Here is a 24,733-nt window from a genome sequence, read left to right as displayed (position 1 = left end):
CAGTAAATAGAAAGTCTGGCCCAGTACCGCACTGAAGAGCACTTAATAATCTCCATGTTTTACCTGTCTTCTCTGTCTCCATGTGTTATGTAATTTTCTTCACCAGGATCTTTCTATTTCAAATTGTTCCTTTTCTATTATTTATTTTCTTGCTTAATGGTTTTATGTTAAATCTCATTGAGTATAATAATTAGAATCTTTTCTGTTATCTTTGTGTCCTGAAGTTTTTCTGTGTCTCTTAGTATCACTTATTCCATTTTTCATTTTTGTCCATCACATTCATTTCATTGACTTACCCCCGGTGTCTGTGGGAGATCAAGATTTGGCCACTCTGAAATCTATCTCTTTACCTTGGTTGCTTTCTCTAGGGACATTTGACCTCCCACACTAACTGCCTAAAGAATTTGACATGGTGGCTCCTTCCTGGAACAGATCTATCATGATGGCTGTAAAGATAATGTAGGATGGAGGTTACAATAGGAAAGGCACCAACAAGCCCCTCTTATCAGAAGTTCTGTCTCTCTGGCCACATTCTCTGGATGGCCCTGCGAGGTTTTGCCAGACAATCATTTACATTTATAAGGGAAATCTCCATTTGTAAAGGTATCTCCCTCTCTGTTTTGGGAAGAGGGGGGGATGGCCTCATTTCTAGAGGCTTATCAATGTGGAAGGTGAGGCCTTAAATCTGAATAATAACCTTACTCTTGTTTACTGTGCTTTAGTGGTAATCTCCTGTAACTGACTCCCCCCCACCCCCAACATCCTCCTTTGTCGTTGGCTGAACATGGTATTTAAGATGAGAATTTCTGCGATTGTGTTGAGAAACGCAGCGTCCCTGCTTCCTCCCATGTATACATGTTATTAAACTTGGTATTATTTTCTCCTGCTAACCTGTCTTGTTGATTATTTGGCCAGCCATAAGAACCTTAAGGAAAAGGGCACAGGGAGATTCTCCCTCTTCCCCCGACATGTCTAATGATCCTTGATTCTTCATTCACATTGGTAGGTAAAATAGGTTGATCTGTATAAGCGACTAGCAATGGTTTTTGTTGTGGCATTAGGGGTTATCTCCTTAACAGGCCTCACTTTTGCATGGGATAGTGACTGCATGTTCTGTGTAAGTGGATTGTACATTTTGACAATCAGGGTTTCCTGTGGAATGGATGGACAGCAAGAGGTCGATTAAGTTGGTGACATCCACCATTTCCAAATTAAAGGGGATTTGTGAGATGGTGTTTTTTTAATGTCATTCTTCCCTGGATGCCTTTGCTTTCCTTTTATTTTAGGATTTTTTGCAAACTGATAAAGTAGCTTAGTTCTGCTCAGCTTTTCTCTCAAGTCTCAGAGCTCTAACCTGGAGTCAGTCCTCTGCAGACAAAAAGCCCTCCTTCTGTAGAGGGATAGGCCTTAAGGCAAAGTCCACTCCTTCTTTCTAGTTGGTTTAAGAAGGGAAAAGAGGCCAAGGCCCAACTCGATCAGCTGTTCTGAATGCTGTTCTTCCTCATCCTCCTGCTCTGTGTATTTGTTGATTTTGAGATTGTGGTATCCCCAAAGTTTTCTTGGAAAGGACAGTACGTACCTTGTTTTTTTCAGGCTAAGATTTTACAGTTGTGATTTCTCCACCGTCCAATTACGTATGCCTTTTATCTTTCAGATCCTCTTAATGGAAGTTCTCCTTTTCCCAGTGCTATTGTGGTTTCATTATTTTTTAACTTAATATTATTTTTACAATATGTTTTTGTCATTTAAATTCAAAACTTAGAATGGAGGGTAGGAAAATATTTGTGCTTAGTCTGCTGTTTTCAACCAGAATTTAACCTACCATAACCTAACACATTTTTATTTTGATTAAACAGTATGAATTATATTGAAATAAAGTTGTTAAATGTACAGTTGAATAACAGAAACATGTATTTTGTTATAATCTATTATTTTCACTATGTACAAATATTTGGAATATATGTAAGATGTGTTGGGAGGAAAAAATTTTCCCTTTTCCTGCTTGAGTCCAGTGTTTGGGAGTCTGCAAATTAACTGACAATAAGCAGATTAACAAGAGAAAAGACAAAGTTTATTCACATTTGCATGTGGAAGTTCTCAGTGGTGAGTAATTTACTGAATAGCCAGAAATAAAGGTTCACATACCCAAATTAACAAAAATGGAGAGGGGGCATTTAGGGCTTCACTGGAAAGGAATGGAAGGTTCTATTGGGCTCTTATAATGCTAATGGATAGGCAGTTGTCTCCATGACAGCTGAAATCACAGGGAACTCCGTCTGAGGGAAGTTAATAGCAGCTGTATTTTCAGGAGGCTCTGCTTTAATCAGATAAACGAAGTTCAGATAGGATTTCTTTCTGCATCTTCTGTAGCTCAAATGTTTTCACTTTACAGAGATGTTTATACCAACTCCTAAGGTCCAAGGGGGTCCCTACATTTCCGCCGTTTGAAACTTCCCTAGAAGTTTCATAAAAGAAGTTATATTGATTGATGTGGAGAGAGATTCAGGTTAGAAATTGTTAGGTAAGAAATTCACAAAGGGGAAGGAGAGCATTGATTAAAACAAGGATGAATAAACAGAAAAGGACAAATCTAAGGACGTTGTCCCACAACCAGTTGAACCAGTCTCCCAGTCCTGGGAATAGGTAGATCAGTCCAGTTAAATGGTTGTGTCTCATTGAAAGGAGGCAGTGGTGCAGGTGGGAGCATGGCACACTTCAGAGTTAGGCTTCTATATGGTGGGAGCACTCAAGCATTCTATGAGGGGCATTTCTCTAGGAAAAAAGATTTAAAAAATAAAGAGCAATAATTGGAGCAAACTATAAACCTAGTTTTTGAGTCCAGAGTGCAGATAGTCAAGAAGACTCTAGATGTTAGGCTCAAAGTGTCTTTAGGTGATGGAGTGAAGACAGCAATGGCAATCTGGTGGATTTCCCAGTTTATAGCTTGAGTGTCTTTGGTGATAACATAGACATCAATGTCATAGTCATGATTATTTTTGGGAGGAGAACGTGAAAGATACAGGCATTCTGGTGAACTTTCTGTTGTGATGTAAGTCCTTCGAAGTTTATCTCAAGCGGTCCAGCTTTAGCATGCAGGCCTTTAGGAAAAGAGAAGCTATTGTACAACCTAGAGTCTCAATAAAGATCTGGGCAATCAGTTTTTAGTTCTTAGTGGCATAAAGTTGAGAGGGTGGAAGAACAAGTGGAAACATTAATTATTGACAAATTAATCACTGACAAAGTGCTCAAGATAGCAGGATCCAATTTAAAAAGAGGTGAAAAACAGCTCAAAGGCAATGAACAAAACCAGAATCTGATAAGCCACATAGTAGATTATAGTTTTCCATTGAAACATAAAATTTATCTCTAAAATAACTCCCATTTTGATCAAAGATAATCAAAGTAAGATGATTTTTGTTTACAAACTAAGTCTATTCTTATTAAATTTGGCCTAATTATTTACATAAGTGTGGGAAGAATAGTAATTGACCACAAAGGCTTTTTTTAAAAGTTTGCTTCACTGGGACTTTTTATACCGAGTCTCAGATTGGACATTTATTTATTTATGCTGAGGAAGATGCTCCCTAAGCTAACATCTGTGCCCATCTTCCTCTATTTTGTATGTGGGACATCGTCGCAGCATGGCTAGTGAGTAGAGTAGGTCCGCTCCCAGGATCCAAGCCCGTGAACCTGGGCTGCCGAAGCGGAGCGTGTGGAACTTTAACCACTCTGCCACGGGGCTGGGCCTAAGATTGAACTTTTAGAAGCCAAGCCAAGTACTCATCATCATGCTTCACCTGTAGTACCTATAGATTTTGGGTGAATTCCTCTCTTCTCAAGGTCCCCCAAAATATGCTAAGTTTCCTGGGCCTGCCAGGAAGTGACCTTTCTCTCTTACCTGTAAGGATCAGAACCCTTATATGCCAAGTATCAGGCCAGTTTTTCCCAAGAGGGCTTTGTAAGCATTGGCTCATAAAGTCGAACTTAGTTCCTTAAAACTGTGTAGTCACATCTATTTCTCTGCACATCATTCTCAAATATGACATTCCAGTTAAACCTTTGATAATATGATCTATTTTCCCAAGTATGTGCTGTTACAAGGAGAACAGATTCTTCTTGAATTTATGCAAATAACTATATTGCCATGTAACAATACTCAATGAAAGTTTCTAAATTCTAGAGAGATTAGGCAGGGAGAAAAGATAAATGTTTCATTTCTGTTTACAAAAGTATAATCTATTAAATATCTGTAAGTTATAGATAGCTTAAGAGAAAAGTGGTTCTTTAAATCTGGAAAATAGAACATTAAAGAACCAGCTATTTTCCAAAAAAGTTCATAAATAACTTATAACAGTTATTTATCACTTCATTTAGTCCCATGTAATTAATTCTTGTCCTGCTCAATCTTGGGTTAGTAGTTTCATGAACAATCAGCTTCTCCGCTAGAGTTCCAGAAATCCTTACTCAGTTCAGTGGCATGATTTCAAAGTTACTAATGCTATCAGAAGCCTATACCCCAGAGTACCTGCCATAGGCTTTTCCATGGGTTTCTGAGACATAACCTTTTGTTGAAGATGAAGCATTCTGGCTTGTAGCTGATTGCGTAAGCTTTTAGGAAAGCATCAGAGTAAAACAATAAATATCTGTATATATCAAGAGACTTGAAAAAACTGCGGTTAAAGATCTGAATAGAGTTTATTAAAATAATGTAATCAACGGGAAATTTGGTTGTTTCTGTGACATACAACATTTTACATAATAAGTGGAAGTTTGAGTGATAACATTATGCCGTTGTTTTCACTATGAGACAAAGCAGCATAAGCACCTATTGTGGACAGCAAGGGCATTGAACAACTTCTAGGAATTTCATATAATTCCTGAAATATTTATATTGATAACATTTACTCATACAAATAAAACCTGAGGAAGGTTAAGCATCTCTTCTTATTTGACTGTGCTTTACATGCCAGTCAATATATCAAATAAGCCTAACTATTATTTAAACATCTCTTTTTACAAGGTGAAAGAGCAAACTCTTTGAGATATTTTGAGGCCCTCTGGGAAGCCTCAAATCAGCTCAAGATCAAGATTTTACTTAGGATTTGATTTTGGGAAGGCAAAATATCAAAAGTCATCAAAAATGTCAAAAGTTCTGAACACTTGATTAAATAGGAACACAGGTCACTATAGAACTATTCTTGGTTATCCGTTCAACCAAAGTGACCATAAAAGATCTAGAAAGTATAAGTAGGAGGTAACATGGCTGTAAAACAAACAAACAAAATAACTTAAATCTTTTAGCAGAAAACTTGTTTCTCTTAAATAATCAAAGATGTGATAAAGACAACATAAAGCACAGGAAATCATTCTGATAAGATACAGAATCTTTCTTTCCTAGACAGATTACTCAAAAGAAAAACTTTTTACTCTCTTATTTGGAGCAGACCAATAATCTAAGAAACCTCGTCTTTTTTTTTTTGGTGGGGAAGATTGGCCCTGAGCTAACATCTATTGCCAATCTTCCTCTTTTTTGTTTGAGGAAGATTGTCGCTGAGCTAACATTTGTGCCAATATTCCTCTATTTTGTATATGGGATGCCACCACAGCATGGCTTGATGAGTGGTGTATAGGTCCGCACCCGGGATCCAAAACCATGAACCCCAGGCTACCGAAGCGGAATGTGCAAACTTAACCACTGCACCACTGGGCCAGCCCCGAAACATTGTCTTTTTAAGGGAGAGAAAACTAAACTCAAATTTTGCATTGGTACACTATTGATATTAAAGCCCATTTTAAAACCTTATAATAAATCCATTCAATCTTAGCTATCTTGATCATGCAAGATAAGATATTTTCTTTCTGTCTCTCTCTCCCCCTTACTTCAGACCCTTTACAACTTTCTATATCCATTCAGGTTTTTGTGCTACGCTATCCTTTTCCTTATTTTGAAATAACCTTTGAACAACCTGTAAACAACTACTTTAGGACAAAATTACTCTTTTTTTCCCTTAACAAAAACACACCCTACATTCCTTGAATACTTTTTGTGATGGTTAATTTTATTTGTTAACTTGACTGGGACATGGGGTACCCTGATTAAACATTATTTCTGGGTGTGTCTGTGAGGGTGCTTCTGGATGAAGTTAGCATTTAAATGGTGGACTGAATAAAGCAGATTGCCTTCCCCAATGTGCCTGGGCATCATCCAGTCCACTGAGGGCATGAATAGAATAAAAAGACAGAGTAAGAACAAATTCACTCTCTCTGCCTGACTGGATGAGCTGGGATATCAGTCATGTCCTGCCCTCTAGAGACTTGTATCATTGACTCTCCTATTCCTAGAACTACACCTCTGGCTTTCCTGGGTCATGAGACTTCTCAGCCTCCATAGTTGCGTAAGCCAATTCCATGTATATATATAGTTCTGTTTCTCTGGAGAACGCTGACTAATATACACTTTTCATACAAAGTTTTTTTCCCTCATCCTCAATGTTTATATTGGTTTCATTTACATATATTGATTATAATTTTTAACCATTAGTAACCTTTATTTTACAGAGAAAACTAAGAAGTAGAGAATTATGAGTTGCCTGTCATATACCAGCATTCTGTAGTAGAATAGCAAATTTTATGAATGCATTATCTCCCAATTTCTAGAGGCATATGCTTCTTTATGGTACAATTTTTCAATGTGATAGGGAGAACATGTTTATTAACTGACCCAGATATCCTTAGTTTCTCTGTAAGAGGAAATCAAAATATATATATTTAAACTTATGTTTAGTAACTACTGTTTCAGCATGTTATCTTATTTAGAAATAATCTAGGTATTTATTTAATATCTATTACTTAGAATAATGCTAAGGGTTCAAGTTATCAAAAATATTTTGGAGACTACTTTTAAGCAGACATATTATAAAATAAAATTATTTTTGAAATAAAGTTTGTCAGAACATGACTCAATTTGATTAAAATCAAATCTATAAGTTTTATAATCTTAGACATCCGGTAGATATAATATTACTTTGACTTGTAAGCTCAGGTAGAATAAAAATTTATGTCTGTATTATAGTTAATGCTGACAACTCTGAAGACATACCTGTTTTATTAAGCCAACAGTATTAAACTAGTCTTATTTACCAAAAGTTTATCCAAATCACATGAATTTGAAAAGCATTTGGATTAGTTCCTATATTTCTGAGAGTTTTAGAAATAGTTAATTTATATAAGTGCTTATTTTTCTCTAAGCCAATAAGAATAGAACTCCGTTAGTTATTTGGTAACCATCCGAATGTACGAAAATACCACATATACATGACGTGCATACATACAGATAGACAAATGCAAGTAGAGAGCTTTATGGCTTTCATTATAAAATTTTAGCAATGAGCGGACATAAATACAGTAATACAAAATTCACTAGTTTATATATGAGTTGCTTCTCATCTTTGTCTCACTTTATATTTTTATTTGAATTGTGTTTCTGGCAGATGGAACAGTTGTTACCTGCACGATATGAGGGCTAAAGCTTTTCATCAATATTTCTGGAGACTTTTAAGATTTTCTTTTGTCCTGATATATAGACTTATGGAGACTGTGGACTAAATTCTGTTTCCGATTAGCTCTCCCCTTTTTTTTTTAATCTTTTGAGGGTCCCTGAGTCCCTTGAGCCCCAGAGGGGTCTCCAGGGGGTCTAAAGTTCCAATAACTATGGAAACTTGTAAGGAGGAAGGGTCTTAGTGGAACCAGCTTGGGAGATTTATGTTTTTTTTAAAGGAGCTACTGAATTTCTAAAATATCCTTAGAAGTGAGGTACCTTCCAAACCAAGAAGCCTGAGATTCTAACCTAGCTTCAGAAAGTGTACTGATTTTAAATGTGACTCAAACCAATAAGCATTTTTATGGCTTAACTAAGGAAACAAAAGGCTCAGAAGATGCAGCCCCCATGCCCAAAAATAGCCAAGGGGAAAGAAAGCAAGGACCCTCATTGCTACAGATAGTAAGCAAAGAATACAGGCAAGAGTCCTTTGGGCTGAGACCCTTTATTTATTTATTTATTTGTTTATTTATTTATTTATTTATTTATTTATTTATTTATTTTTGAGGAAGATCAGCCCTGTGCTAACATCTGCCAATCCTCCTCTTTTTTTTTTTTTTTTTTTTGCTGAGGAAGACTGGCCCTGGGCTAACATCTGTGCCCATCTTCCTCCACTTCCTATGGGACGCCGTCATAGCATGGCTTGCCAAGCAGTGCGTCGGCGTGCGCCTGGGATCCCAACCAGCGAACCCCGGGCCGCCATAGTGGAGCGCGAGCACTTAACTGCTTGTAACACCCGGCCGGCCCCTGAGACCCTTTATTTAGAGTCAAATGAAATCCCCAAGAGCTGACAATGGTCAGTAAGATGCCAGCCACAAATGGGGTGTCCATGCTGCCTGCATTTCTGCCCAGCTGGCTACAAATTCTTAGCCCCCAACCTGAACTCCAATCACAGATATGACAATCTTCTCCCCCAACCAGGCGGCAGAAAACCACAGAGAATACTTTCTGGATCTGAGCCAAGTTCTTCGAACACAAAATCAAGATGGAAGGAGAACCTCATCTAGTTTAATGGTGACCCACAAACTCACCATCCTATGAGGCTGGCTTGCACAACAGACTTATGAGACCTATTCCTGTGTTCTACTCTATGATTCTCCTCCTTATGACAAACAACAGCACAAAAGACAGAGACAAACAGGACGGAGTGGCTATATATACAAACTATAAATCTAAATTTTTAAAAATCCCTTTTATAAAAGACAAGGAGAAGGTTTTATTGCTCTTGCTCAACCAGAACCCCTGAGCACAGATCCAGGAGTCTGACTAGTAAAAGCAGTTTACCTCTGTTGTTTGTCAGAGGTCCTGGGATCTCAGCTGCAGTCTCTGGAGCAAGGAGGGGTCCCAACCATTGGATCCTAGTCAACAGAACTTTTGGGAGGAAAAACTTTTTCCTCTTCCAATTTGGGTCCAGTGATGGAGGCCTGCAAATTAACTGACAATAGACAGATTAACAGGAGAAGAGACAAAGTTTATTTACACTTGCAAGCAGGAGTTGCTCAGTGATGTTACTAACTGAATAGTCAGAGATAAAAGTTTATATACCAAACTTAACAAAAGAGGGGGAATGTTTAAGGCATCAATGGGAATGTAGGAAAGGTTCTACTGGGCTTTTTTGATGCTAATGGCAATGGGAAGTCTGTCTCCATGGCAGCTGAATTCACAGGAATCTCCCCCAGAGGAGGGTTAATGGCAGCTGTATTTTCAGGAGGCTCTGCTTTAGTCAGATAAGGGAAGTTCAGATAAATTTTCTTTTTACAGTCTTTATAGTTCAAATGTTTTTGCTTTATAATAGTCTTGATACGAACTCTGGAGTCCAACTGGGTCCCCACAGATGCTTTATATAACATTTTGGAAATTTTTAATTAGGTTGAATTGAACTTAAAAACAAAAGCATGTGAATTCTAAGGTAGGGATGAGAATTGAAAACAAAATTAATTGTTCAGGGCATAACACAGATAAAATTAGTAAATTATTAGAAATATACAAATACATTCTAGGAAAATTTCTTTCATTGCTCTTTTTCTCAGTTTATATGAAAATATGAAATAATTATAAATATAAATGAATTGAATGTTACCTAATTCTTATCAATAACAATAGAAATGTAACCAATATTGATACCAGCTCAACACAAGGTTGACATAAGGGAAGCCATATTATAGAAAAGAAACCCTATTGTAACTTTGAATGACCTCTGATTAACTAACCCAGACATGCTCTGTTGATTTTATGGCCCCTCCCAGCTGCTATAAGTTGATAACTTTGTTCTTTTGAGTTCCTTAGGAATGTGATGACCCTGGGCAGAGAGTCTATGCTGATAGCCATCATCAATGACAACTAAAAGATATGGGTATAGGGCATTGCTCTGGTCTCTGATGCATATCCAGTAAAACAAAAGACTATCAGGGACTAAGACCAGCTACCTCCCCCACCCAGAGACCAGCCCTGTAGTCTTTGTGCTGTAAGATGGTTCTCTTGAACACTAGTCGGCCATCTTCCCCCTTGCTAGCAGGCTGTAATAACAAGCCCTTTCTCTCCTACCACCTTGCCTCTTGACTATTGGGATGTCTTGCAGTGCACAGATGACCCCCCCCCCCCCGCCACCTTGGGCAGTAACAATATCAGTATCTTAATTTTTTAAACGCATGATTTAAAAACATGTCTTACAAGAAAATTTATAAAATTTTAATAAAGCTTAATTCTCAAGAGAATGATTACCATGACAAAAACTTGATTTAAACTCTTTCTGCTCATATGTTATTCTGAATGAAATACTTGATAGAATATCTGGATATGTTCCTTGCCATTGTTTTTATTATTACTCTTACTACTATTATAATATGAAATTTATATTTTGAAAAATGATGAGAAAACAATTTCAAATAAGGTGATGCATGCATTTTTGCCTGTTACACGTTTTTCTATAGATAAAAAAACAGTTTCCTGATCATGTACTGGAGTTTGGTAATCTGATTCTTTTCTTTAATTATACTTTGCTAAAATTTGCCGTTATTTTCCAAGAGTCTAAATCTAAGAGCCAGGAAAGTTTTAAAATGTGTCCTCTTAGACATTATACAAGACAGGCCACCACGGGTAATGTGACAATACTCAAACCCATATGTATTGGCTGAGTTTGTTACTAGTACTGAGAAAACAGTCATAATCTGTCCTTATAAAGACTATTGGAATGGTGACTTCTGCTTGTTTTGTGGTTGTGTTAATGTTAAAATATGGAAAACAACCTCCTTGTTCATGTATTACACTTCCATTGACACTTTCTTTTGAATTTTTTTTCAGACTTATACTCATAAAATTGAAGATTTCCTGCATTAAACTGCAATGCTGACTGGAGCTGAATCTCTTTAAGAGATAACAGTTGAAAGGAAAGGAGAAAGAGGTGAGAAGGATGAGGAGGGTGGAGTGACGCCAAGGAAAAGAAGATGCTCATTTTACTCAAGAGCATGGGAAAGTGAATGTGGTGGATGAAGGATGAAGAGGAAGTGCAAGTATTTGATAGTTTGGTGCAATCTGAAAGAATTTTAATGATAAAGGAAATGTGACTTTCTTCTATTTCTATTCATCTTCATCTGGTGTTTCCTCTGTGGTTTACCTCGTCTTGCATTTGTAAAGGGAAATTGGGCCTTATCACTCTCCTGTTCACTCTCCTGGTGTCTTCAGAACTTGCAGAGGAGGCGTTTGTTGTCATTCACAGACATATTATTGTCTTTCTTATCAGATCCTTTTGGTAGCTTTTTTTAAATTCATAGTCTCTACATCTGTTTTCTCTTTTGCAATAAGTTACTGAACAACCTTTCTTTTCCCTCCTTTCTTTCACTTCGTTTTCTTCCTTGTTGCACTGACATCCACTCATTCTGGTGTTTTCGGCAGTTCTGTGCCACAGAGACCTCTGAATCACGTATGTCTGTCTTCTTTGCCATGGTTCTTGGATATTTTGTTGCTGGGAATAATATCCCCTCTCCTGATTGCTTATCCTTTGCTATCAAACCACCTATTAACTATTTGAAAATATTTTTTTAATGTCTCTTAGGGTAATATTAAATGATAATTTTCGAATAAAAGGTAAAATCAACTGTTGTGTCTGCTAACTCTCATGAGGTGGATTTCCTCTGTGCTATTTAACATTTATCTATGAGCTATTAGCTGTGTTTGTGGGAATCCCATATGTTAGTTGTTTTGTGTCTATTTGCTGGGTGCCTTGGTTTTAAGTTTCTTAAGCGCAGAAAGTCCTGAGTGAGTAGCCAAGCCATCACTACTATTTTAGATTAGCTTTTAAAATATTTCATATACATTATTTATTTTTCAGGGAATCATTTACTATGGTTATTGTGTTTGGATTTATCTTTATTATATTTTTAGATAACTTTTAAATTCTCCTCTTCACAACTAAAAGTGATTCATGATTAAAATATTTCTTTTACCAAAATATTTACATTAAACCCTCTATATATTCCAAATTCCCATGTCATTTTAAAATCACATAACCTTTTTTAATCTCACAACTAATTTTTTTCAAAAACTGATCTTCCTATTTTTAAAATAGAGTAACATTTTTTCAAGTATTCACTACCTCAAATAATACCATGTTTTATTAATTTGTCTAGAAATAATTAAAAATAATTTAAGAAAAATGTTACTTTTTCAAAAGAAAAAAGGACAAAACAAAAATATATTACTGAACCAGGTTTGTTTTTGCCCGCTGCCCAGAAAGCCAAACACCGAGACGACAAGATTGCAGCAGAGAGAAGGTTTTTTAATCACAAGGCAGCCAAGTGAGGAAATGAGAGAATGAGTCTCAAATCTGCTTCCCCGATAATGGGGACTCAGTGGTATTTATGGGGTAGGGGGCACAGTGGTCTGGAATGTGGAGATAGATGATTGGAGGTGAGGAGAGGTGAGGTAATTGATGATCTGTGCATGCGTAGTCAGACTTCATGCCTCTTTGTAGGATGGATGTTCCCAAAATGATGGCATTAGCGTACCTGAGGGTGGAGTTTTTAGCCTCTTGACATCAAAAGATCGCTTATTGGACATCTGTGTGGTCCCAGTTGATGGGTTGGTGGTCTCAACTGGCCTGAAGTGGACAAGGGGTTCTAATTCCTGAAAAACAGCTCAAATACCCATTACCATGGTGACCCAGGCTCCAGGGAGATGTTATCTATAGGAACCTAGTGGGAGTCAGACAGCATATTGCCTAAACAGCACAATTAACAATGGGTGGGTAAACAGCTAAGAGCTATAATCAGTAATTACAAAAAGGAAAAAAACTTTAGCTCCTAGCTACTTAATCATCTATGGCTGGTTTTCAGATATATTGTAGACTTAAGAATGTTAGAGCTGGAAAATTCTGCCTTAAAAATCTTCATGTTATTACATTTCAAGTTCAAGTATGAAATGCTTCCACCATGACTGAACTTTTTAAAAAGGTTCTATCCATTGCATGGTTGTTGTTTTTAAATTTTATATCTTTAAGACAAATAAAAGGTATTTAATGAGACTTGGATCACTAAGCAAAGGTTGTAGTTGAAAATTCACCTTATTTATATTTATATTAGTTTTAAACATAAAAATATACATTATATATACATATATATTTAGGTTCAAATTTATACTGAAAATAATTTAAATTTTTAAATTGAAGAAAATAATTTAACCATAAGATTTGGAAAATGTTTAGAGCTTCCTTCAAAATTATTACATCATCATCTACCTTTAAGCATATAAAACATATCAGCTGACTATATCTTAACTATGAATTCCATTTTGTAATTCTCATCTAAACCAAACAATACTTCTCTCCTCTGTAGTAGAACAGTGCCTGGCATCAAGTATACAGACAAATGTTTATCAAATGAGCAAGCAGATGAACAAATGCATTCCCAACTGGAACTATTATGTATATATATTTATGGCCTAGAAGAAAAAGAAAAGATAAACTGATTTTTAAATGATCGATAGTTTTCCTCTGAACTCTTTTAAGATGATAATATATTCTGCTTTATGTGGAACAGTCCTGCTTTATCCTTGTTTTCCTACTGTAACTATTAATAATATCTCCTTTTACTCTCAAATATGCCCACAGGGCAATTAAGTTATATGGTTCTTCTACTTGTATTTGAGTGTATGAGAGAGAATAGAGAAACACCTTGCTTGCTTCACTATATTCATTTCTTTCCTAGACCCTGAACTAAATGGTTCTTATATGGATATGACCAGTTTCTACCTCAAAACATTACTTTGGTTGCAAAAACCTAATGCCAAAATTTTCATATCATTAACTTATTTGAGTCAAGGCATTGAATGCCAGCTCTCTGCTTGAATTCTATGATCAGAAAAACTAGTTAATCTTCCAGGAGAACACTAGTGAAATGGAAAGGGGATAGGTACATTTTAATGCACTGCATTCAAGTTATATTTGGGATGTCTGCTTATTTCTGAGCCCATCACCAGTGTAGCTTCTCATTGTCATCATGGATGATGTGTAAGAAAGTGATTTGTAACTTATAAAATATCATAAAACTGAAAGTAAAACTACTACAAATCAAAATAGTAGTCATTACAGCTGTTTACTAAATATGTCCAGCTTTCCTTCTTCTGGACATACAATGGAATTATCCTTTGTTGCCCCTTTGAAGTTAAACAAATGGCCAAAGCAGAAACTTTACAAGCCAGTCCATGATTTTCCACCTTCCTTTTCCATGAAAGCTTGAATCAAGATTAAACTTCTGTGTAACTTGGGCTGCTAAGTATCTAATATGAGTGGAACCCCTGCTGTTCTTTATGTAGTATGAGTGAGAAATCAATTTTAGTAATAATGTTAAGCCACTGAGATTTTAATGTACTTTGTTATCACAACATAACCTCGCCTAACCCAGCCTATATCAACTGCTAAAATAACCTTCTTAAGTAGTACTTATCAGCTTTCTGTGTAAAACAATGGCACTGTTTGCTTTCAGAGCTATACACCATTTCTCACCCCCTCCTAGTACCTTGACCCTCTACTCTGCTGAGGTCAGATGGCCACTAGTATGTTTGGGCCACATGGTCTGTAATCCCTTGTGAAAAAAAAAGTCATGGAATTTTAGAGCTGAAAGAGATTTTAGGGATTATGTAGTTCAACTCCGCCGTTTACGTAGGTCATATGGAAAAGCATAACTTAAGTAGGCTCTGGCAGTCTCTCATGTGAACTTAGCCAAGGTACTTAATCTTTCTGACTTTCCTTTCCTTTACTGTAAAAATGCAGATAATCACACCTTCTTGTCAGGTTCGTTTAAAAGATTGAGTGAGTAATTTAAGTGAATCAATCAGACATTGTGGTCACAGGACATTTACGTACCCCTTCATTCCTTACAAGTGTCATCAGGTTAGACAGGTAAAGAGTGGCAGAGCTAGAATTTAAAAGTAACATTTATAAAGAGTCTTACAATTTTATTTTCGTTATCTATATTCGTATCTATTTCCTATAAACTTTACAACCAGCTTATTATTCAGGCAGGGTAGGAATTATTATTACATCTATTTCACAATAGTCAATCAAGACCCAAAAGGCTAATTTATTCAAGATCATCCTGTTACTATAGCAGAACTAGAGCTGGAACCAATGGCCTCTGACTTGAACATCACACTCTTTTCCACCACCTTGAAGCATAAACTTGGTGTATAGACTTTCTAGCCAGAGCTTTTCTACTACAATAACGTTTGTAGAAGTGGGTATTTCTGATTTCCTCAATACTCAATCCACAATAATAATAGTTGACATAGTATTGAATAATAATTAATATGTTTTAGAGTATGTTGATTGGAGAAAAAAATCAAAGTAAACTCCTCTGTAATAAGGAATTTGGCCCTTGTACCCAATTCCTGGGAGATAGTCTCTAAATCCTTGGAATTTCCTTAGTGATAGGAGTGTCTTCGTTATTCATGGTGGCCCTGAAGATAAGTTTATGCTAAGGAGGTGACTAATGGGGGACCCCTAGATAGTTTGTGCTAATGAGATGACTCAAGATAGGAGCTGGCCAAGCCAAAGAGATCAATCACTTACTCTCTGGGTAGGAGAATGTGGCTGGAGATTGAGTTTAATCTTATAGCCAATGATTGAATCCATATGCCTGTGTAATGAAACCCCAATAAAAACTCTAGAAACTAAAGCTCAAGTGAGCTTCCCTGGTTGGCAATAATCTGTATATTGGCACACGTAGATGTGCCAGGTGAGTAACATGTCCTGACTCCATGGGGAGAGTACAATGGAAGCTTCCTATTTGGGACCCTCCCATGCATTGCCTTATGCATCTCTTCTTTTAGCTGGTTCTGCTTTGTCTCCTTTTGCTATAATAAACCTGTAATCATAAGTATAGCACTTTCCCAAGTTCTATGAGTCTTTCTAGCGAACTATTAAACCTGAGGGGGTAATGGAAACCCCTGAATTTGTAGTCAGCTAGTCAGAAGTCAGAAGGGTGGGTGACCTGGGGACCCCCAAACTTGCCGCTGGTATCTGAAGTGAGGGCATTCCTTTGGAGGAGTGTGTCCTTCACCTCTGAAGTTTGGCCCAACTCTGGGTAGTTGGTGTCAGAAGTTACTTCAAAAACATACTTTAAAAAAATAGAGAGAGCCAGACCTGATGGCCTAGAGGTTAAAGTTTGGCGTGCTCCGCTTCAGAGGCCTGGGTTCAGTTCTCATGCATGGAACCATACCACTTGTCAGTAACCATGCTGTGGCCACAACTCACACAGAAGAACCAGAAGAACCTACAACTATACACAACTATATACTGGGGCTTTGAGGGGGAAGAAAGGAAGAAAAAAGGAGGAAGACTGGCAACAGATGTTAGCTTAGAGCGAATCTTCCCCTAAAAAAAAAATATATATATATATATGTATACACACATGCACGTACATACATATGTAAAATATAGAAAGTACCTTTTTTCTTATCCTTTTGACTCATAGGTAAAGATAAATAACACCTGGAGTTACTTCATATTTTTTCAAGTTTTGCATTATTTTTACATTAAATAATCAAGGATATTTCCAGATCTTAGAATTTTTGTCTTGATTGTTTAAAAAAATTTTTAAGGCTAATTTATGTTATTCTCAATGTTCTTTAATGAATTATTTTATTTATTTTATGAGAATATAGTTTTCACAACCTAAGATATCCTTATCTAAAGGAAATATGACAGAAAGTTAACATTTTTCTCTCTGGGACATGGAGACATGAGTGTTTCATTATATAGTCTCTATCTTTCTGCACGTGTAAAATATTTTCTTAAGTGTATCTATGTTTCAATAATAATTTTGCTTCATTCCCTGGGAATGCTGAATAAATAAGTCATTATAATAATTTAACAATACAAAATCAGAGCACCACAGACATTTGCAAATGCTGTAATTCAGGGCTTTCCCTACACCTGTGGAGGGCTCGTGTTAAGCAGCCTGTGATTGCATAGTGGTCTTTTTCAATCTCCTGGACAATACAAATACAATTTCTACCACAAACACATTCTCTTAGTAATTTGCTCTGCAGAATTGGTATCTTACTGGATGCAATGTTATGTTGCCTGCATTGTTGCTGATTGGCAATCTCACCATGCATTCTGCCCAGTCGTTACCTGCCAACTCCATAATGAGAAAAAGGCGACCATTCACAAAGTTCTCAGTTGGTGAAATAGTTTATTTTTGTATAACTTCAAAATGTTGAAATTTGGTTTTTGATGAATTCACCTAATATCTCCCTGCTTTGCAACAATAACCTTAAAAAAATCTGAATAGATACAATCTTAAGTTTGTGACTAATAAAATTATTCATCTCGAGGGCCGGGCCCATGGCGTAGTGGTTAAGTGCACACACTCCGCTCCTGGCGGCCTGGGGTTCGGATCCTGGGCGCGCACCAATGCACTGCTTGTCAGGCCATGTTGTGGCAGCGTCCCATATAAAAAGTAGAGGAAGATGGGCACAGATGTTAACCCAGGGCCTGTCTTCCTCAGCAAAAAAAAAAAAAAAAAAAAAAAAAAAAAAAGAGGAGGATTGGCATGGATGTTAGCTCAGGGCTGATCTTCCCCCCCCCCAAAAAAAAATTATTCATCTCGAGAGTTCAAAATATTAAAAGTAAATTTTCCTCTTGATAATGAAACATAATTTATAGAAAGATTATTTTTTTGTTACCATTTAATGAACATCAACTTCTTGCCAGGCAGTGTGCTAAGTAGTTTTCATTTTCCTATTTCTTTCTCAAAATTTCTACAAGGGAGATAGGATCTGCGTGTATCCTGCACTGGAATATAAAGCTCACTAGGGGCAGAGTATTGTCTACTTCTTCAGTGACATATCTAAAGAGCCTAGAACAGTGCTGGAAACATAGAAGATACTGAATAAATATTAGTTGAATGAATGAGTGATTTATACTATTGTGTAAACTGAAATTAAAATTTAACTATTCAACATCACACAACTTATACGCCTAAAGTGATCATTTCAATGAGTGTTCTTACTTATGTCACGGTATTAGTTGTACAACAGTTAGTTATAAAAAATTATATTCATTAACTGAGAATTCTCTGTCTGGCAACCTTTTTCTTATTCTGGAGTTGGCAGAAAGCATGGTAAGATTTATAACCAACTAGAAACTGTGAAGTTATTATGCTGTGGTATCCTGCAAGATAATAATTCCACAGAGATATTTGTCTGTTTTGCTCCATGATGTAGCTAAAGCCCCTAGAACAAGGACTAGCACATAGTTGACACTAAGCTCAATAAATATTTGTTGACTATGTGAATTTTGTTTTCTATGTGAATGCTAAGATTAACAGAACTTAAGATACTTCAAAGGGAAAGCCACAATTTAAATAAGTGTCTTCCATTATACCATGTTTTGTAATACTTTTCAGTACTCTTTTCTATATTTTATTTGATCCTAGCAATAATTCTGAAGATGCATAAAGCAAATGTGACTTTTAATAAATGTATATGCTAAATTGTCCAAGCTCAAGTGAATTTTCTGAGAACACTGAATTAACTGACGAACTATGATTACATATTGGTCTTCTGCCTACTTTTTAAGTAAACAGGCCCTTTTTTTTTTTTTGTGAGGAAGATCAGCCCTGAGCTAACATCTGATGCCAATCCTCCTCCTTTTTTTTTTTTTTTGCTGAGGAAGATTGGCCCTTAGCTAACATCCTTGCCCATCTTCCTCCACTTTATATGGGACGCCGCCACAGCATGGCTTGACAAGCGGTGCATCGGTGCATGCCCCGAATCCGAACCTGAGAACCCTGGGCCACCAAAGCGGAGTATGCGCACTTAACTGCTTGCACCACCAGGCCGGCTCCGTAAACAGGACTTTTTAAGGCATCAGAATTTACTGTTAGTTGAGAAATTTTGATGATATTAAATAATTATGTAAGAGCCACAAATATCATTACCTCATTTCATGAAAATAATGTCTAAAAAATAGTACACCATATGAAATACACAATTATTTGTGGTAGTTATGTCCCGAAAGTAGAAACTATATGGCTTCAAGAATTTGTCTTTCCATAATGTCAAAAATACCTCAGAACGGGTCCTGTCTGTTGTTCAGTTAGTTCTTTGAATCAAGGAGATTCTAGTACTAATTAGTAGACTCTCTTATGTATTTAAAAATGATTGGCAAGGCCCTAATCCTCAATAACTTTTAGTTTTTTAGAGTAAAACTAAAAACTATTACCCAACTTATTGATTACCCAAAGTATAGTACCCAGAACTCTTGGGCTTATAAATAAGTGTTAGTTGAAAATAATGTCCCAGATCCATTGTAGGTAATGCTTGGTTGAATAAAGATAAACAGAATTTTTTTGTTGTTAGTTTTTCATTTAGTTTTGATTTGCCTTGTTTTGAATGTGGAAAAGCTTAGAGTATTTAATATACCATTGTGCAGTGTGACTGTCTAAAAGTGGAAGTATACTAATCAGTATTTCCCTATTCTATTTGAACCTGAAAAATGTTTCTCCCCTATAGGACATCTTGTGGGATTACTGTTCTGTGGATCACACTTTGAGACACACTGGACTAGGAATTTATCTTACATTTATCTAACTCTTTTGAACTGATGTTTTAGTGGTTTCTGTAATATATGGTTCCTCCACTATTTTTTTTTTTTTTGTGAGGAAGATCAGCCCTGAGCTAACATCCATGCTAATCCTCCTCTCTTTTTTTGCCGAGGACGACCGGCTCTGAGCTAACATCTATTGCCAATCCTCCTCCTTGTTTTTTCCCAAAGCCCCAGTAGATAGTTGTATGTCATAGTTGCACATCCTTCTAGTTGCTGTATGTGGGACACGGCCTCAGCTCGGCCGGAGAAGCAGTGCGTTGGTGCGTGCCCGGGATCCGAACCCGGGCCGCCAGTAGCAGGGCGCGCGCACCTAACTGCTAAGCCACGGGGCTGGCCCACCTCCACTATTTTTAATTTTATTTTGTTGTGGTAAGAACATAATATGAGATCTACCCTCTTAAGAAATTTTTGTGTGTATAATACAATATTGTTAACTATGGGGACAATATTGTACAATAGAGCTCTAGAATTTGTTCATCTTACATAACTGAAACTTCATGCCCATTCATTTGTAACTCTCCATTTCCCCTCCCGGCAACCCCTGGCAACCACCATTCCACTCTTTGAGTCTATGAGTTTGAATATTTAAGATACCTCATATAGGTGGAATTATGCAGCATTTGTCCTTTTGTGACTGTCTTATTTCACTTAACATAGTGTCCTCCAAGTTTATCCATGTTGTCACATATGGCAAGATTTCCTTCTCTTTAAAGGATGAATAATATTCCATTGTATGTTTATACTACATTTTCTTTATCCATTTATCTGTCAAAGGACATTTAGGTTGTTTCCACATCTTGGCTCTTGTGAATAGTGCTTCAATGAACATTGGAGTGCTAATATCTCTTTGAGATCCTGATTTCAATTCTTTTGAATAAATACCCAGAAACGAGATTGCTGAATGATATGGTAGTTCTATTTTTAATTTTTGAGGAATCATCATACTGTTTTCCATAGCAGCTGCATCATTTTGCATTCCTACCAACAGTATACAAGGATTCCAATTTCTCCACGTCCTCCCCAACACTTGTCTTTATTTATTTATTTATTTATTTTGATAATAGCAATCCTAACTAGGTTTGAGGTAAAAATCATTGTGGTTTTGATTTGTTATTACATTTCCCTGATGATTAATGACATTGAGTATCTTTTCATATGCCTGTTTGCCATTTGTATGTCTTCTTTGGAGAAATGTCTATTCAAATCTTTAGTCTGTTGTAAAATCAGGTTATTTGGTTTTTTGCTGTTGAGTTCTTTGAGTTCCTTATATATTTTGGCTATTAATCCCTTATCTGACATATGGTTTGCAAATATTTTCTCCCATTCCGTAGGTTTCCTTTTACACTATTAATTGTTTCCTTTGCTGTACAGAAGCTTTTTAGTTTGATGCAGTCCCACTTGTCTATTTTTGCTTTGTTGCCTAGGGTTTTGGTGTCATATTGATGAAATAATTGCCAAGAGCAATGTCACAAAGCTTTCACCCTATGTTTTCTTCTGGTCTTCTGCAGTTTCAAGTCTTACATTTAAGTCTTTAATCCATTTTGATTTTATTTTTGTTTTTGGTGTGAGATAGGGGTCCAATTTCATTCTTTTGCATATGGATTTCAAGTTTTCCCAGCACCATTTTTTGAAAAGACTATCCTTTCCCCATGTATGTTCTTGGTACCTTCATTGAAGATCAGTTGATCTTATATGTGTGGACCGATTTCAGGGCTCTCTATTCTGTTCCATTTGTCTATATGTCTGTCTTTGTGCCAGTACCATACTGTTTTAATTACTATGGATTTGTAATATATTTTGGAATCAGGAAATGTGATGCCTCTAGCTTTGTTCTTTTTCAAAATTGTTTTGTCTATTCAGGGTCTTTTATGGTCTATATGAATTTTAGTATTGTCTTTTCTATTTCTGTAAAAAATGCTTTTGGAATTTTGATAGAGGTTGTACTGAATCTGTAAATCAGGTAGGGTAGTATGGACATTTAATAATATTAATCTTCACTCCATGAACACAGGATGTCTTTCCATTTGCTTGTATCTTCTTTAATTTCTTTCTTCAGTGTTTTTTAGCCTTCAGTGTACAAATCCTTCCCCTTCTTAGTTAAATTTATTTCTAAATATTTTATTCTTTTTGGTGCTATTGTAAATAGGATTGTTTCCCAAATTCCCTTTTCAGATAGTTCATTTTTAGTGTATAGAAATGCAACTGACTTTTGCATGTTGACTTGATATCCTGCAACTTTACAGAATTCATTTATTATATCTAACAGTTTTTTTGTGGAGTCTGTAGGGTTTTCTTTATATAAGACCATGTCCTGTGAAAACAAGGAAATTTTACTTCTTCATTTCTGATTTGCATGACTTTTATCTCTTTTTATTGCCTAATTGCTCTGGGTAGACTTCCAGTACTACGTTGAATAGAAGTGGCGAGAGTAGAGCATCCTTGCCTTGATCTTGATCTTAGGGGAAAAGCTTTCAGTTTTTCACAATTGCCTATGATATCAGCTGTTGGTTTTTCATATGTGGCCTTTATTAATTTGCGATAATTTCCTTCTGTTTATAGTTTGTTGAGAGTTTTTATCATAAAAGTGTATCGAGTTTTGTCAAATGCTTTTTCTGAATCTATTGAGATGATCATTATTTTTATCTTTAATTCCATTAATATGGTATATATTGATTTTCATGTGTTGACCCATCCTTGCGTCCAAGGGATACATCTCACTTGGTTGTGGTGTATGATCCTTTTAATATGCTGTTAAATGTGATTTGCTAGTATTTTGTTGAGGATTTTTATATCTATGTTCATCAGGAATATTGGCCTACAGTTTTCTTTTCTTGTGGTATCTTTGTCTGTCTTTGGTATCAGGGCAACGCTGGTCTCATAAAATGAGATGGAAAGTGTTCCTCTTTTCTATTAAAGAGACATGGTTGTGGAATGTTAACCAACCAAGGACATTATTTGAAAAAAAAGTTACTTCAGCAAAATGAAAAAAGGAAACAGAGCAGATGACATTGCGTATGAGAGGCAGCATGAGCTAACCATGACATTGCAGAAGATAGGAGATCAAAAAGAAGATTATTGACTTTAGACTTGGAAGAGTCTTCTTTGAGTGGTAATGTTTGAAGAATATCAGATTATATTTACTTCCCTATAGATCCAATCCCACGACTTGATTCTACATTGAATACTTGTTCACATGGTCTTAGATTTTAAATGCTGTTTAATGGTCTTTCATTTTAGGAAACCTATAAATAAAGCATCGAAGAGAAGTATAAATACAAACCAGTACATAAATACTAGATATTAATTTGTATAAGTAGTTTTTATATATTTAAATTATATTAATTTGTTTATATGTAATACCTGTATATAATTAAAGTTTATCAATACAAAAATTGGGTGATGAATAGGTGAGAAGAGGTTGAAGAAAGCACAAACGGTCTAATTTCTCAGTTTTCCCCTAAGGTTTCCTCAAAGGTTGCAAAGCTATCATTTATGTCTAGTTCTCTAGAAGCAGACCTGCAATGGGAAATTTTATGCTTGTGATTTATTAAGGGGGTGGTCTCAGAAGAAATCAATAAGAGAATGAGATAAGCAGGATAGGGAAGGGGAAGGAGCTGCACAAGATGTGGTTTCAGATAAAGTCTGTGTTCTCTCTAATCCCCTAGGAGCTTGGGAGTATAAATGGCAAGATGGTCTGTCATGACCTGAGGTCAGGAAGAAGGGCTTTTGTACACTTTCAACATCCCAGTTTGTCATTGACTATGAGTTTCAGGGCGGAGGGAGGGAGAGGGTGCCCCAGTTAACTCCTAGTTACTTTTAGGAAGGTGAGTGTAATGGTTAATTTTCTATGTCAAGTTGACTGGGCCACAGGGTGCCCAGACATTTGGTCAAACATTTTGAGTTTGTCTGTGAGAGTGTTTCTGGATGAGATTAACATTTGAATCAATAGAGTAAAGCAAATTACCCTTTCCAATGTGGGTGAGCCTCATTCAATCAGTTGAAGGCCTGAATAGAACAAAAGGCTCACTCTCCCATGAGTAAGGAAGAACTCCTCCTATATTATTGCCTTCCAGCAGGTACATTCACTTTGTTCTTGCCTTTAGACTTGAATTGAAACATTGACTCCTTCTGGATATCAAGCCAGCCAGTTCTTGGACTAGAACTACACCATTGCCTTTCCTGGTTCTCAGGCCTTCAGACTCAGACTGGAACTACACCATCGGCGTAGCTGGGTCTTCAGCTTGCCAATTACAAATCTTGGGACTTGTCAACCTCCATAATTGGGTGAGCCAATTCCTTATAAAAACTCTTTCTCTCTCTCTCTATATATATATCCTATTGGTTCTATTTCTCTGGAGAACCATCACTAATACAGTGAGAGATGAATTCCATAACCTAAGTAAAATCTTCCAGAAAATGTCAGTTAGTGTGAGGCATTGGCAGAATCACCCCCAGGAAGCAGTAAAAACAATCCCAAGGGATTTGGGTGGGGCAACAACAATATCTGCTACAAGTGAAAATCCTGCTTTTATTAGGTGATTCATGTCACTTTAGGCTCTCCTTTATATATTCTAGAAAACTGCCTACATACAAATAGCATCTCCATCTAGCCTTTTTCTCCCAACCAATACTCTAGCCAATCCTTGTGAAGGTTGAAGTTCTGTGTATGCACTTATAAAAATCTCAACTTATCTGAGAGTAAATTTTGTTTCCTATGAGTTTTATGCCCATATTTAGCTCATAATTTATTCTAAAATGATTTTTAGGATTCTAGATTTACTTAATTTTTATGTAGATTCCCTACCTTATACTCTCAACAAAGCTATTCCCTGTGCCAAATTACTGTAGTGTTCTTTTTGGAGACTGAGGTCTCCGAAAAATTCAGAAAGACATTTAAAAATGACATAGATAATCCAAAAAATGATCAATTTATTATTTGAAGGTAAAATACTTCTTAGAAAAAATTGGGATGCTTGATTACTTAGTACTGAGAGTGGAAAAGCTGCCTTTGAAAATAATAGAATCAAAGA

The 24,733-nt window shown here is 36.4% G+C and overlaps 1 long non-coding RNA gene across 1 annotated transcript; it reads left to right on the top strand.

Annotated features, from left to right (window-relative positions):
* Nucleotides 1-307: 307 nt before the first annotated feature.
* Nucleotides 308-23,973, top strand: LOC131414996 (uncharacterized). Its single transcript, XR_009222279.1, has 3 exons — nucleotides 308-1,002; nucleotides 10,898-10,997; nucleotides 23,807-23,973. It is a non-coding gene; the product is annotated as an uncharacterized LOC131414996 (long non-coding RNA).
* Nucleotides 23,974-24,733: the final 760 nt, after the last annotated feature.

The sequence above is a fragment of the Diceros bicornis genome, chromosome 15 (genome assembly GCF_020826845.1).
Source record: "Diceros bicornis minor isolate mBicDic1 chromosome 15, mDicBic1.mat.cur, whole genome shotgun sequence".
Classification (NCBI taxonomy): Eukaryota; Metazoa; Chordata; class Mammalia; order Perissodactyla; family Rhinocerotidae; genus Diceros; species Diceros bicornis.
This window is presented reverse-complemented; position numbering and strand designations above follow the sequence as displayed.